Below are 17,525 nucleotides of genomic sequence, written 5' to 3'. Positions count from 1 at the left end.
TTGTTTGATATATCTCTAGAGACCTCAGGCACTTCCAGGCTGACCAGGACATTTTCAGCACCACATTCCCCACCCATTATGCTATACTAGTGGCCTAGTTGGCCTAGAATAGCTAAGGTGGTCCTCAGACTTCCTGAGTACCTTTCCAAAAGGGAGGACTTCCCAAAATAAAGAAAGAAAACAAATATTTTATCTGACATTTAAAAAAACTGTTGGACATGGAGTGATAGCACAGCGGTAGGGCAATTGCCTTGAACATAGATGACCTCGGACAGACCCAGGTTCAATCTGTGGCATCCCATATCATTCCCCCGAGCCTGCCAGAAGTGATTTCTGAGCTCAAAACCAGAAATTTTTATTATAATACCACTGTAACTACTTTATAAATCATGTTTTCCATTACATATTCAGTAGACAGGAGTAACACATGAGCATCACCGGGTGTGGCCAAAAACTAATAATAATAATAATAATAATAACAATAATAATAATAATAAACACTTCTTTATAAAATTTATTTTCTCAAATGACTGCCCAGAATTTTTAACCATATCCCATAAACAGAACAAAACACAAGTCATGAACTTTAAGCAAAATCAAAGTTCATTTTTCCCATGTTTACAGAAATTATTATAAATGTGGATCATAGTTTTACTTGACTTTAAAATAAATATTGAAGCAGGGAATTAGTGGATTTAATTGTCTTTGTCTTTTGATAGAATAAATTGTGTGTTCTATCCCGTACCATTTTTTTCTAACTATTGTTTTCTCAAGTTTTTTTATCTGTCTCAAAATAACTTTATTCATTGAAAGAACATCCAAATATTAAAGAAAAAAATTTTGTATGATATTCAATTTAGATTTTATACAAATTTTATTTGTAGTTTAAATGTAACTAGTAATAAGTTTCTCTCTTGATAGTAGAATAAAATAATATCTCCTAAGGTAATAGCTTCTAGAATTTTGGTTGAAAAACTCCACTATTAAAGAAAAATAGAAAACAGGAAGGAGAAGATAAGTCAAGTAATGTTTATCTTTAAAATTTTAAAGATGTGAGTACCAGAAGAGTTGTTAGAAATATTATACAAAATTCACAATTCTCAGAAAGAGTTCTAACAATATTATTCTGTCCTTCCCTGCAATGAAAGAAACCATAGAGAAAAGTCACTTTAATTTTGTTCACAAAAATATTTTATTCTCTCTTTTCATAAATCTAACAAGTATTTTGCTTGGCTTATAGATCTTTTTTTATTTTCAGATAAATTAAATAAATGCATCTATACAAAATGAATCAGCAACAAGCTTTTACTTCTTCTATTCTAGTCTTCCAATTGTGAGTAAAAGTTCTCCAAACTATTTTTAAATAAATATTTTATTAGATACCATATCTACAATACATTAAATAGTGATAGGCAATTATCCCAAAGCCATCTAACTATAGGTTTCCCTTTACCACTCTCTAGTTTCCCACATTCTTTTTAGGCTTAGGATACAGTTCTTTAATCCTATTCTCTGGATCTTGTCATTAGCCTTCATAGCCCCTTACAATAATTTTTATTTAATAATATGTATATAGCATAATGTGTGAGATCATTCTATATATGCCCCTGTTTTTCTGGCTCACTTTATTCAGCAAAATGCCCTCTAACTTTACCCATGAAACAGTGATCTGAAAAATTGTATTCTTTCTTATAGTGAATAGTATTTTTCGTTTATATATAGCAGCTTCTTTACCCACTGATCTGTTTTTAGACTCTAGGGTTGCTTCCAGATTTTGACTAGCATTGTTGTGAATATTGAGTACATATATCTTTTCAAATTAACATGTGACCTCCTAGGATAGATGCCAGGAAGTGGAATTGCTGGGTTACTGACACATAGTATACCAGAAAACACTAAAGAAAGCCACCATGTTTTGATAATGTACAAATCCAACTAAATACACCACAACATTCAATGATATTTCTTTAGGTGTTTGTTTGTTTTTGTCACAATGGACTTACTCAGGGCTAACTCCTAGCTCTGGTTTCAAGGATCACTCCAGACAGGCTAAATAAGTCATATTCAGTTCAAAGTATCAAATCTGGGTCAACTAGATGTATAAAAAATAACCTACCTACAGTACTATCAGCCCAGTCTTGGAAGAGTTCCCATTATACTAATTGCAATTAGATATTTAAGATATTTATTCTCTCTATATATGAGCAGCGATAAAAGAACACGCTTCTCCCCCAAATATTATAGGCTACAGAGTACAGAACTATTACCACCATTATTTTAGTCAAGAAATCAATATGAAAATTCACAAGAAATAGCAACAAATATTTACTGAAACCATATCAATTAAGGTGAATATTAGGCCTAGTATTAAGGTTGAATATTAAGAGAATTTCATCCAACTATTAATATAGTAAAGGTTTGGTAACAAACAGCTCACAAAAGCTATCTCCAATATGATTGAAGTAGAAATGGAGTAGAGAAATATAAAGCAGGTGAAATATAAAGTAATACAATACAATCCTTAACAGAATAATGTGAGTATTGTAAAATATAGTTCCTAACAGCATAATTTTATTATTTTATTATTTTTATTTTATTTTTTATTTAGAAGTAACTTTCTAATAAGGCTGAACTAAATAAAACACAACTAAGACCTACAAAAAAAATACTGACTCAATTACTGGGTTGGGGACCAGTGGAAGGAATATTAGATGTATAAAATTTGTGTGATTATCTTTGTTCCATTTCAGGTTCTTGCCTCTTTTATCGAATATTAGTTGGCTGTATATCTGGGGGTTTATGTCAGGGAATTCTGTTCTGACCCACTGGTCTGAGGTCCTGTCTCTGTTCCAGTACCATGCTGTTTTGATTACTATGGCTTTATAGTATAGTTTCAAGTTAGGTAAGGAGATGCCACCCAGCTTCTTGTTTTTCAGTATTTGTTTGGCTATCCTGGGTCTTTTGTGGTTCCAGATGAATTCTGTGATTGATTGTTCTATTTCTTTAAAGAATGGTGTCTGGATTTGGATAGGGATTGCATTAAATCTATATAGAAGTTTGGGTAGGATAGTCATTTTGACTATGTTAATTCTACCTATCCATGAGCATGGGATGTTCTTCCATTTCTTTAGATCTTCTTCAATTTCTTTCTGAAGTGTTTTGAAGTTTTCCTGGTATAGGTCTTTCACTTCCCTTGTAAGGTTGATTCCTAGGTACCTGATATTTTTTGATACTATTTTAAATGGAATTGTATTTTTAATCTCTCTCTCCTCGACTTCGTGATTTGTATATAGAAATGCTACTGTCTTTTGTGTGTTGACTTTGTATCCAGCCACTTTGCTGTATTGGTTAATTGTTTCTAGGAGTTTTACTGTGGACTGTTTAGGGTTTTCAATGTAAATCATCATATCGTCTGCAAATAGAGATAGTTTGTGTTCCTCTTTCCCAATTTGGATTCCTTTGATTCCCTTCTCTTGTCGGATTGCTATTGCTAGGACTTCTAAGGTTATATTGAATAGGAGTGGAGAGAGTGGACAGCCTTGCCTAGTTCCTGACATTAGTGGGAATGCTTCTAGTTTCTCACCATTAAGTATAATGTTGGCTGTTGGCTTTTCATAGATACCTGTAACTATCTTGAGGAAGGTTCCTTCTAAGCCTATTTTACTGAGTGTCTTTAACATGAAAGGGTGTTGGATTTTGTCAAATGCCTTCTCTGCATCGATTGATACGATCATGTGGTTTTTATCTTTCTTGTTGTTGATGTGATGTATAATGTTGATTGATTTGCGTATGTTGAACCAACCTTGCATTCCTGGTATAAATCCCACCTGGTCATGATGTATTATCTTTTTTATAAAGTGCTGGATTCGGTTTGCTAAGATTTTGTTGAGTATCTTTGCATCTATGTTCATTAGTGAGATTGGTCTGTAGTTTTCTTTCTTGGTGATGTCTTTGCCATCTTTGGGAACGAGTGTGATATTTGCCTCATAGAAGGAGTTAGGGAGGATTCCTGTTTTTTCTATGGTTTGGAAGAGCCTATGAAGAAGTTGTAGTAAGTCTTCTTGGAAAGCTTGATAGAATTCACCTGTAAATCCATCTGGACCTGGGCTTTTGTTCTTAGGGAGTTTTTTAATTACATCTTCAATTTCCTCTGAGGTGATTGGTCTGTTTAGGCTTTCTAGATCTTCCGTTTCCAGTCTTGGAAGAGGGTTTTTTTCCAAGAATCTGTCGATTTCTTCTGGGTTCTCTAGCCTGGTGGAGTATAGTTGTTCATAATATGATCTCATGATATGTTGTATTTCTTGGGGTTCTGTTGTAATCTCTCCCCTTTCATTAGTGATCCTATTGATTTGGGTGTTTTCCCTTTTTTTTTTGGTGAGTTTTGCCAGCGGTTTGTCTATCTTGTTTATTTTTTCAAAAAACCAACTTCTGGTCTCATTGATTTTTTGTATTGTTTTCTTGGTTTCGATGTTGTTTATTTCTGCTCTGGTTTTTATTATTTCTTGCCGTCTGGTTGTGGTTGGATTTCTCTGTTGCTGTTGTTCCAATTCTTTGAGGTGATCTTTTAAGCTGTTGGTTTTGTTATTTTCCTGCTTCTTGACATAGGCCTGTATTGCTATGAGTTTCCCCCTAATTATTGCTTTTGCTGTGTCCCACAGATTTTGACATGTTGTCTCTTCGTTGTCATTTGTCTCAAGGAACAAAGAAAGTCTATTCAACAAATGGTGTTGGTACAACTGGAAAACCACATGTACAAAAGTGAAGATCAACCCATACCTCACCCCTTATATAAAAGTCAACTCAAAATGGATCAAAGACCTTGAAATCAGACCCGAATCTATAAAGTTTATTGAGAATAAAAGAGGCAGAACACTCGAAGACCTATATATCAAAAAGGTCTTCGAGAATGGAGCACCATTGGCAAGAACTTTTGCAACAAACATAAACAAATGGGATTACATCAAACTAAAAAGCTTCTGCATGGCGAAAGAAACCCTACTTAACGCAAGAAGACAGTTAACAGAATGGGAAAAAATCTTTTCACTCGACATATCAGATAAAGGGCTGATATCTAGAACGTACAAAGCACTCAGAAAGCTGAGCCCCCCAAAACCAAATAAAGCCATAAAAAAATGGGGAGATGAAATGAATAGACACTTCTCTGAGGAAGACAAAAGGATGGCCAACAAACACATGAAAACATGTTCACCTTCACTCATCATCAGAGAGATCCAAATCAAGACAACAATGAGATACCACCTGACACCAGTGAGGATGGCTCACATTAAAAATAATGGGAACAATCTGTTGGCGGGGATGCGGTATGAAAGGAACTCTCATACACTGCTGGTGGGAATGCCCCCTTGTCCAACACCTATGGAGAACAGTCTGGAGAGTACTCAAAGAACTCAGAATTAAGCTGCCATTTGACCCAGCAATTGCTCTCCTAGGTATATACCCCCAAGTGGGAAGGACATTCATTCCAAAATATATGTGCACCCCACTATTTATCGCAGCACTCAGTGTAATAGCCAAGTCTTGGAACCAACCTCGATGTCCAACAACAGATGAATGGATCATTAAGATGTGGTATATATACACAATGGAATATTACATGGCAGTCAGAAATGATACAATCACAGACTTTGCAGCAACATGGATGGACCTAGATCATATTATATTAAACAAAGTAAGTCAGAAGACAAAAGAGAAACACAGAATGGTAGCACTATTCTGAAGCACCCAGAACACACATCTTATACACAACTGATACTCAACAATCAAATAACACGGTTTAACAGGGTAGAAACTCTAAACACTGCAATAGTCAACATATACTCAGGAGCAGTCCCCAAAGTACTTGAAAAAGGAACAACGCAAACTCTTGACTACACATTATTCCACAAAGAAAGCAGCAACACCAAAAACTGCACCGTAGAGAGAACAGGTATGTAATCAACCTTCCACGACAAAGACCCACAACAATCACTTAGAGATAGTATTCAGGAACACAGGTAAAGAACACCACGGAAAATCACTGCAATGGAATCATCCCATAACACTACATTTTATTGTCTTTATCTTATAATATTTAAAATAACCTCTCAGCTTTTATATCCACAGGCATCCTTGAATACAAATGGCGGATAAACTAAGATGGCAGCGCGGGATACCACATGAGATACCATACCTAGCTTGCAATATGAGATGGCCCCGAGAAAACTCTTTAACATACATTTTATCTCTAGGTTACACCTTCTTTTAGGAACTGAAGCATGTGACCAGTCAGACCACCAAAGCAGTAACCGAGACGTACAGACTTAAACTACATGCTCTATTCTGTGAACAAATTCAGGCAAACTAGCATTCCCTTGCTATTCTCTCCTCTCTTCTCACTACTTTCTTTTTTATTTTCTATCTTCTTTTTTTTTCTTCTCTTCTTTTTTTTTCTTTTTCTCTCTCTTTTCTACTCTTCTCTTTAATTTTTTCCTTTTATCTTCTCCCTTTCCTTCTAAAGTATTTTCTCTTTTCTCCCTTCCTACCCCTTCCATATACCTTCCCCTTTTCCCCCTCTGGAAATCCAACTATCCCTTCACCCCTCAATCCCATACAGACCTCCCGCCATATTAAAACTCTCCACCCTCAGTCCTTAATCTATTAGGCATCAAGATTGACCTCCTACCCCAATGAACCATTACCCAGCACCCAGTCGAGAGGACACCCAGTCAAACCCACACCTCGTCTCCTGCAAGAAAAGGCAGCCAACTCCCCTGCGGATCCATGCTGCGAGGCCCTCCCCACCAACTCCCCCTAATGTGGACTGTTACCTGAAACCGGACTTAGGTCTAAAAGTATCCTCAATGCAAGAACCCTTCCAGGACCTCCCTGCCACAAATCTTTTGCCACTCTGAAGAAGATCTGGGGATGGGATGGAAAGATGCCTGGGGACCCACACACCACAAGAAAAACCCAAAAGACAATGGGAAAACCTGTATTTCCAACATAAGCATAAGAACTGTATCACACCACCTTTTTACCCGCTTTTCCTCAAATGTAAGATAGTCATATGCATCACTTTGGCCCTTTAAATACTTTGCTACCTCATTTAAAAAAAAAAATCTGGCCTACATATACATATGTAAGCACATACATTTTTGATACCTATTTTTTTTATTTATTATTTTTTCATCTTTTTTTTTGGGTATGTAACCTGTTTCTGTTTTCCCCTTTTGACCACCCCCAAATGCACCAACAATATAAGGTAGCACCATTTCCCCCTGCAAAGGCACACTAAAATAAAGGGGGATTCTTACATAAATATATATATATAAAAAGAGAGCTCTTATCTATTAGAGATAGGAACTCATAGTTGTTTCCAATAGAGGGATATCTCCTACCTTGAAAATATGTCATGTGGAATTAACTTAGACCTCAGGTGTTTAGATACCATCAATCCAGCCTTGAACCCTGGATCCCAGACACAGGAACGGCACAGTCCTTCACAACTGCTACAGGAAACAAATCCCACCCGGGACAGCCGCAATACTGCGAGGCCACCAACAAATGCCAGCTCTAATATGACATCCTGACAACGAAGAAAATGGGAACAACTTGACCTAAGTGAAGGTTATCCTACCTTTCTAGCTAACGACAAGACAAAATCAGAAGACTTGTCACCCTTTGGAAGGCCCAAAAGCCAAGATTTCGAGTTACAGATGACTGCTGCTAGAACCATGACCAGACTGTATACAGCTTGGGACCAATAAAAAAGCCCTAACCTAGGGTTTGAACTACGATCTGCACAATGAACATGATCCCCAGATTCAAAGGTCTGGCAGAGACCATTGTAATGGAATGGGGCTTCTGGAAGCACAAAGAAAGACACTGTCCTAGGTGCCATCCTAGCTTCAGTGCAAAGACCAAGATCACCAACCACAGAAGATGAATTAAAATGACAATGATGGAACAGAACTTCTAGAACCACAAAGACTGACTTCATCATAACTCCCACCGCAGGATCTGTGCAGATACTGAGATCCCTAGTCACAGAGGCCTGATAGTATCACCCAGGACAGAGCAGAGGTCTTACAAACACCACAAAAGCACCACCAGGAGAGTAAGTGATCATGAACAGAGTCTATAGTTGATCCCATGACAATACACTCCAAGGGCGGAGAAACCCCATATCTCTTAGGCCAAGTGAATTCCTTTTCGAATGACCCCAATATTTACTGTGCCTGGGCAGGAGGGAAAAAAAAAAGCACAAATCATTATTTTTTATATATATTATTTTATTTTCATTTATTATTATTATTTTTATTTACCCATCTATTTTTGGTCAATTTCTCTGTTTGGGTGTGATAATTGAAGTTGTCCCCAGTTATACTTATTCTTTCTCTTCCTTTCTGTTCTTCCTTTGTATGCTATGCCATGTTTCCTATATCAAGACCATGACATTTTTTTGTTTGTTTGTTTGCTTGTTTTGTTTTGTTTTGTGTTTATTTTTGTGGGTTTTTATTCTTTTTTGTTTATATTTTGTTTGTTTTGTTTTGTTTTGTTTTTTGGTGCTTGTGCTTATTGTTGGAGCCCTCACGGGATATTTGACACTTCTTTTTGTACTGGTGGAATGTTTCACCTTTTTTCTCTCCTTCATTTCTCAAACCGATGTTGAAAACCTCTGGAAGAATTCCACTTATTTTCGGCGTATTAGACTTTTACCCCAGTTTATTACTTTTCTCTCCTTTAAACAAAACCACGTAACTTGAACTAGCTAGTCCTGCCCCCCCAATTAGAGGGGGAAACAAGGGAGACACCAGGACCAAAGAGGTGCAAGACTACTATGCAGTAGGCTAGATACAGAGGAGACCACACATCCTAGCTACCCTGGGGGTGAGGGAAGAGGATATGGGTGGTAGGACAAAAACGGAGGTGTAGGGAGGACAATTTGGTGATGGGAATTCCCCTTGATTTTATGTAAATATGTACCTAAAATATCATTGTCAACAATATGTAAGCCACTATGATCAAAAATAAAAAAAATAAAAAAAAATTATGAGTAAAAAAAAAAAAATATTTGTGTGATTATCTTCCAGGTTGCAGGCCTAATTTTATTTAGTCTGTATATTGATACTATCTAGAATATAAACATATTTTCAAGAGATAAGCTCTTCACAAAAATGACTTTCACTGTATCGATTTATTTTGTGAAAGTCCTATTTTTATCAGTTTTGTTATGGCTATCAATAATATTCATTTGATATCAGCTTCTGTAGCACATAATCAGATAATTATCGCTGAATTTTGATTATTTATCTCAACACATCAGCATCTGATCGAATGCAAAAACAAAACTGTTAATTTTTTTTTTTCTGAGTCATATGCCACAGTGCTAGGGAGGCTGGGAGCCATGTTTGAAAGTGTTGAGAACTCAGAAGTGACACAGACCAGTAAAAAAAATCAGCAGGATACTCTGAGAGTTTAAAAAAAAAATGACTTAAGGGGGTGGGCAGAGAGGTGGTGCGGAGCTGTAAGGTGTCTGCCTTGCTGGCATTAACCTAGGACGGACTGTGGTTCGGTTCCCCGGTGTCCCATATGGTCCCCAAGCCAGGACAGATTTCTGAGCGCATAGCCAGGAGTAACCCCTGAGCATCACTGGGTGTGTCCCTCACACACACACAAAAAAATTAAATTAAATTAAAAAGGACAGTTTTATTTTGCCAGTGAACCCAGTTGAGCTTATATTCAAAAGACTAAACCCTGACCAATCACAGAAGCTTCATTTTATAGAAATCTTATGGTAGGGCCGGGAAGTATTTGCAGGCAGCTGGCAGGAGAGGAGAGTAGCAGAAATTCTCAAGCACTTCCTTTTACAAAGGAAACCATCTCAAGAATGTTTGAAACCATCTCAAGAACCTGCACATTTGGAGTATATTCCTGCCCTTACACAGCAAGACGGTGACCAGCTCAAGTGTACCCCAAATACAAACTGCGGTTGCTTCATGTCATCAAGACTCAGATGTCCCCTGGTCCTCTGTTGTTTGTCTGTTTAAAATATGGGTAGGGGTCAATTTTCTCATTATAATTGGCTGATAGTTTGGTAAGAACAAAGTTAAATTTAGGAAGTAGTACTTCCTTTGAGAACAATGCCAATGCATATAAACAGTACTTTTATTAGGTTTGAATTGATCAGGGTGTCACCAATTTGGGGGGTTTGGTGGAACACCCACCTGTGCTTTGGGCTTACTCCTCACTGTGTGCTCAGAGATCACTCTTGGGGATCCAGGAGGACCCTGGATAGGTGGTGTAAGGGATTGAACCTGGGTTGGCTTCATGTAAGACATGTTTCTTACCCACTAGCTTCAGCATATATCTTTAAATCGTTTTTAAAATTCAGTTAAATTATTAATCTTTGACCAATGATTAATTTTGGATAAACTGGTCCCCAAGATCAGCTCTTATTTTTTTTTCCCCAGATGAAGTGAAATTTGTAAAAAAAAAAACATTCTTCAGTGTGAAAGGACTGTGGTGTATTTAAGAAGTAACACTAATATCTTCTTAGAGGAAGAAGATATTTTAAAAGAGCAACCAGAAATAAAGTGGTTGAAAAAAATGACAGGCCATCCTGAAGGAATCTAACAAAAGCTGTAGGGTGAGGCAAAAGGGGACCCTGAAAAGCTATGCTAAAGGAACAAAAGCTGAATCAAGTTGTAACCCAAAACAAAAGAAGGCCTTCAGGAGCAACTGAAATTTCTACATTCCAGATCTATCATCTTTCATTATTATAAAAATAAGATCCACAATAGGTTTAACCTGAACTCCATGGATGGCTCACTGAAAAACTACTTTTAATCCTAGCTACAAATACCAAAATTCTTAAGAAAAAGAAACAGCTCTAGCTGCATTTTCAGGGTTTTAAGCATTGCTTTCAGCCCTTCTGAAGAGCTGAGCAAGAACTGATTAACCTGAGAATCCCATTCAGATTTGTCACCCCTTTCTTACCTCCCTATCCACTTCTCTTCTTCCTTCCACACCCACCAATAAAGAATCCATGTACAACTCACAAGATAATTTATCCTCCTCTGTGCAATAAATCAAGATTGGAGAGTGCTGAATTTGCCAAAGGCCCTCAGTTCCCAATGACTCCATTGTTAATGAAACCCCCTTTTGTTGCTAAATTTGTAAAGATGTTCTAATAACATTTTAGCAAAATGATTGCTCTGGGGACAGTTTAAGATCTCTTTGTATAAACCAAAGTCATTAGGAACAAATGAAAAAGCTCATTCATTTGTAAAGCATGGGCTGAAAAACCCACAGAACCTATAGTTATGAACAGTACAAATGAGTCCTATGAGAGTCTTGATATCAGGATTACAGGGAGAAGGGGGCATTTCATGAACATGGAAATTGTTTATGAAAATGTGAAGCTCCCCATGGTCATTTCTTTTTAACTGCTGCCTTAGAAGTAAATCTTTTAATGGAATTTTATCATCTGGGAAGGAAAAGCTGGGCTTGTTTTTCTCTAAATATGGTCTAGAATAGCGTACATGAAAAGTGGATATTCTCCCCTAGCTGTCTTCAAATGAGATGAATGGGGTAATACTTAGCCAAATGGAAGTGACTTTATCGTTTCTAGGCTACAAACATTACAGGAATTATTACCTAATTAGTAGAACTTGTACTGTATTTTTTATTTCATTACCTTTGTAAATAGGATCATGGCAGAGTTTCATAGGCATGATTCGTACAAGTTCTGAAAGCACAAAAGTCTTTAATGCTATCCTTAAAAATCTCAAATTTAGTATGTGAGAAGATATTTAGTCATATTTTAGTTTTTGCAAATGCAAGTGCCTAAAATAATGCTTTTGGGTAAAAGGTAAAAAGTTAAGTAGTTATAAAGTTAAGTTAATAAGTTATAAGTTATATAGATAAGTTATAAAGTTGATATAAAGGTATGCACCTTTTAAGAAGAAGTCATACTGAATTGAATAATAGTGGTAAATGAGACTTATGTTTGAAATACTAGTAAATTAATACTTTAATGATTAAATAGGAAGTTGTGAAATAGATTGATAAATAAGTAGGAAAGATTCAGAGAGTTTGCTAAAGGGAAATATCTGTTATGGTATTTTAATAAAAAAATTATAGATTCACCTGAAATAGGAAGATATGAATTTAAGTTAAAATATAAGAAGCAACTATGATGGGGCCGGAGAGATAGCATGGAGGTAAGGCGTTTGCCTTTCATGCAGAAGGTCATCGGTTCAAATCCCGGCGTCCCATATGGTCCCCCGTGCCTGCCAGGAGCAATTTCTGAGCATGGAGCCAGGAGTAACCCCTGAGCACTGCCGGGTGTGACCCAAAAACCAAAAAAAAAAAAAAAAAAAAAAAAAAAAGAAGCAACTATGAATAATTGTGATTGATATTTAGTGATATTATAAATTACATTATTCAAATATTATTAAAACATTATTAAATTATTAAATACCTCTATATATATTTCTATTTTTAAAATTTCTATTTAAATGATTAAATACCTCTATATCTATTTCTATTTTTTAAATAAATAGTTGGAAGAAAAGCTGATAAGATAAATAAGAGAATATTAACATTTACCTCTGATTTGGGAATTAAAGAAAAGTTTCTCATTTTATATCTCATATATTTTGAATATAAAACTTTAATATATTTCATAATTACTTAGAAAATAATATAAGTAAGTGTATATTACATTTCTAAAGATAAAATTCTGCACTATTACAATAAAATTAATTCTAATATAGAGTAATGTTTTTGATCAAAATGTAGCAATAAATTTGATAATGCAGTTAAAATTTTTCCCAGAGGAAACTAATACTTTTAAAAAAACCACACTATTTAAATATAAACTTTGATGTTCATTGCCACTTTGGGTCTATTTCTAAGAAGATTTTCAGGAGACCTGATTTGGCCTCAGGACTGGGCAAGTCAAGGTCATTATTTTTGGCTTCATTTTTCATCCTAATTGGAAAGGCTAAAATACTTAAGTTCGAAGGTTGCTTCCTGCTTTGTGAGTACAAGGTTCTTTTCATTAGCACTTGTATTAACACTGAAATGTGGACTTAATTATTTTCCGAGACAATAACAAAAAATTCTCAAATGATTAGCCTTTTGAAGAGCACCTCTCTTTCTGCAACACTTCATAGGCCCTTGATATAGACTAAAGTTACCATTAAGTTAATTTTAATTAATTTGCTGTTAATGAATTCCACTGAAAGCTAATTTGCTTATTCTAACTAAAAATTCGAAGATAGTGTTGGCTGAGACTTTCTCACTAATGCTCTGTAACTTCTTCTGCCTTTTAAATAGAGTGCTACCATTCCCAAGAAAGATGCTTTAGGACTTGGAAACACAAGACAGGAAAATAACCTGCATTCACAAAGGTTGACACTGTCCCATAGTGTTCTTTACCAGTGTCTCATCCTGTTGACCCTATTTAGCCCCTGAGCTGCAGCTAAAGACACTCTCAACAAACTAAAAAGCAAGTAAGAAAATTGGACTATATTTTTTTGCACATATGTATCTTAAATGTTTTCCTTACCTGGAAAACAAGAATATATAATATTAAGGGGCTACTGAAAGGATTTAATAAGATTATTAAAAAAAACCTGTCACAATACATATTAGAGCCAAACACCTCATGATTTTTTTTTACCATTGCTGTTAGTATGGAGTAGTAATAAGTATTTCTCTAATATTTCCTAGATTACCCAAATAATTCCTAAATGAGTACCAAACTAAAAAGAAAAGCAGAGACGAAACTTGATACAGTCTTGCAACATCTATAGAAAAATAATTCTATTTTTCAAACTGATAGTTCATAGCAATTATATAATTATAAAATAAAATGTTTGTACTTCTGTTTAACTTTACTGGTCTATTTGCTAGCATATGGGGCATTGCAGAGATACAGAGAAACTGTATAGCTCTCTCTATTCAAACTATGGAGTCAACAAGGCTGTGAATATGAGACCCAAAATTTAACAATTCAACTTAAAAAAAAAAGTATCTAAGTAGGGGGCTGGGGAGTGAAGGGTTGTGAGGGTCCAAAGAGAACCTGCAGACACTGGTGGATGGAAAGTAACACTGGTAGTGGGGTTGGGGCTGGGCTATTGTAGGACTAAAATTCAACTATAACTAACATTATAAGTCATGATGCTTTAATTATAATATTTTTAAATCAGAAATCTGATTGTATATTACCTCAGAGAAGCCATAAAGACACTGAGCAGAAGAAAAATATAGGGGGTCACAATTGCTGTGTTAAGTGGCAAAAGGAAAGGCCATTGAATATGAGAGCTGACACCACATCTCTCACACATGGCACCTAGGGTTTCTTTGTCGGGAATCATTTCACAGGTGCCCATACATGTTTGCCTCTTCCCAATGACCCTTGGACATATCAAAAAGAAATACTAAAATTTTAGAATAAAAGAATAGCATTTTACACAAACCTACAAGACTCTTTGAACTGGGCAAAAAAAGTAAGTCTGATGGAGAATATGTAACTACATTTAAAATTACTCTGCTCTGAAATGATGTTCAAATCCTCTTCAATTATAATGTGGCAAGTTTGCAAAGGAGCATATTCTGCTGTTCCTATAAGAAAAGATAAAGGACTGCTAGGAAGGGGCATCATTTTTAACTCTCATTATTCCAAATGTCTTAAAATATTGGGGTTTAGTATAATGACATACATTTAAATGCTTAAAATCACATCCTAAATGGTTTTTTTATTTTAACTTAAATATATCAATAATAGCTTAAAATTTTCACCATGTATATAAAACTATTATTTTTACTAGTAAGTAAAGAATAGGGATGAAGAAAGTTAGGTTTGTGTGGTTAGACTATTTTAGAAAATATAACTGCTACAACACAGAAACATAAGAAAACAGTGACCTTGAGAACATAAGGATGGAAAATAAAATAACGTACATTCCTGAAAAGGTGAACAGTGTTTGGAAGTGAAAAATTCACAGCATTCAGAATTAAAAGCATACATAGGATAAATCTACAAAGAGACAAATTAGAATTGAGAAGTCAAAAAAATGAAATAATTTATCAATTGTCTAATTGTCTAAAATCCTTATCTGATGAGATTTTATGCACATTCTACTAAACTTTTTGAACACTGTCATTTAATACTTTACAATTCAGAATACTTATGGCATCCAGAATCAATTACAATCCTAATAGCTCAAAAAAAAAAGCAAAACCCAACTGCTTTATAACAAATGTAGAAAAATTAAGATATCTGTGATGACTCATTCTAAAAGAGTGAGCAGCACTCTGCTTGTATAAATAACCCTAAAAGCATAATGCTATTTAAAACTTAAGTTATATAGTCATAGTAGAAGTTGTGAAATGGCTGATAAATTGCCCTATTTATAGATGACTGTTTTAAAAATGAGATAAATTGTTTCCTGATAATAGCACACCTATTTTCTATGTCTTCACAAGTAATATGCTTTAATCTTTATGTGTGAGCATTTAAACTTACTCATTGTACTTTGGTCAGAACACTATAACTCCAATATTATAAATATATATGTATGTGTATATTTGTATAAATGTGTATACACGGATTCAGATATACTGGTTATAGCACTGAGTGCATATTATCTAACATGAAAAATTTATATTAAAAGCAGTCACTGAATATTAAAAACATAAATTAAAAAATAAATAAGTATAAATAAAATAAATAAAAATATAATTAATAAAACATATAAATTAATGGTCTTGCTTAACTAATGTAACTAAATCAGTAACTTAATTAGTATTTATTACAATGAGGAGAAAAACATATAAGTTACAATACGAAATACATTTAACACAGTTTTCATTCAAACCATGACCCACAGCTATTTATAAAAAAAAATAAAACCCTACTGAATAATATCAGGTTAAACTTACATATAATACCTCTTGCCCATAGAAATATTAGAAAATGACACGGATTTATTGTGTCTATCAAAATATTATATGTATATATGTGAGAACCTATGCAAATAAAAGTTGCCTTTACCTCTATTGCACTGTATATGTCATTGAGGTTAACAAGGTGATTTTACAGCCTGTCGGAAATCAAGTTGGCATATTATTTGTGTTTTTAAACATAGCTACTAAGCTGTCATGAGCAGGCACTGAGTAAGATATTTTGCTCACCTCAATGTGCCCCAAATAAAAAAATTGATATAATTTTCTTTTTTATAATTATCTTTATTTAAATAATGTGATTACAAATATGCTTATAGTTGTATGATTACAGTCTTGTAAAGAACACCCCCTTCACCGGTGCAACATTCCCACGACCAATTTCACAGATCTCCCTCCTCCCCACCCCCCAACACCTGTACTCGAGACAGGCTTTCTACTTCCCTCATTCATTCACATTGTTAGGATAGTTTTCAGTGTAGTTATCTCTCCAACTGCACTCATCACTCTATGTGATGAACTTCATGTCATGAGCTGCACCTACCAGTCCTCATCTCTCTTGTCTCTGAGAGACTATTAAAAATGTCTTTCATTTTTCTTAAAACCCATAGATGAGTGAAACCATTCTGAGTCTTTCTCTCTCCCTCTGACTTACTTCACTCAGCATAATAGATTCCATGTACATCCATGTATAGGTACATACATCCATGTATGTGGTACATATACACAATGGAATACTATGCAGCCGTCAGGAGAGATGAAGTCATGAAATTTTCCTATACATGGATATTATTTTCTTGAGCAAAGAAATAGCAATGTAAGCTTTATATTTATTTGTATGCTTTATTTATGTCCATTAGCTCAAAGTATTTCTGTTGATTTTGATATCTTTAATTAATAGGATCACTCTAAAAGAAAAAGTACTTTTAAAACTAGAAAAATAGGGGTCCAAAATGATATCACAGAGAGTAGAACATTTGTCTTGCATGTAGTTGACCCAGAGTCAAACACCAGCACCTCATAAGATTCCCTGTTCCTACCAGGAATAATTTCCTAGTGCAAAGGCAAAAGTAATCCCTGAGCATCTCCAGGTATGGCCCCCAAGCAAACAAATAAACAAACAAGCAAACAAAAGAATGCTAAATACATAGAAAAAGAGTTTTATAAATATAAATAATCCTGAATGCTCAATGGATCAAAAAATAGTACTTTGATGATTCATTATGATATTTTTGAAAAAGAGATAACTGAAATAATTTTTCTCTATGTGTGTATGTATGTTTGTGTGTGTTTCAAGGAAAAGTAAAAGTTGCAACACATTTGGAATAATAATTATTTTAAATACTCATAAAGAATTTAACACTGTTAATTTAAAAAAATATTCAAAGCAAAACAATTTGGGTTTTTAATAAAAGGGGATTTATATATGAAAGAGTTATAAGGTGTTGTAAAAGGCATTTGCATTGGGACATGCAACAATACACACTTTAAGGGAATAAACAAAAAATGTCTGATTTTTTAAATAGTTGTAATATATAAATGTATATGTA

The 17,525-nt window shown here is 34.8% G+C and overlaps 1 protein-coding gene across 1 annotated transcript in view; it reads right to left on the bottom strand.

Annotated features, from left to right (window-relative positions):
- The window catches only part of TRHDE (thyrotropin releasing hormone degrading enzyme), a 429,201-nt gene that overhangs the window by 12,753 nt on the left and 398,923 nt on the right, over positions 1–17,525 (bottom strand). The gene's annotated exons all lie outside the window — the stretch shown is intronic.

Source organism: Suncus etruscus, chromosome 11 (genome assembly GCF_024139225.1).
Source record: "Suncus etruscus isolate mSunEtr1 chromosome 11, mSunEtr1.pri.cur, whole genome shotgun sequence".
NCBI lineage: Eukaryota > Metazoa > Chordata > Mammalia > Eulipotyphla > Soricidae > Suncus > Suncus etruscus.
The sequence above is the reverse complement of the archived record's forward strand: the minus strand, read 5'-3'. Positions and strand labels throughout refer to the sequence as shown.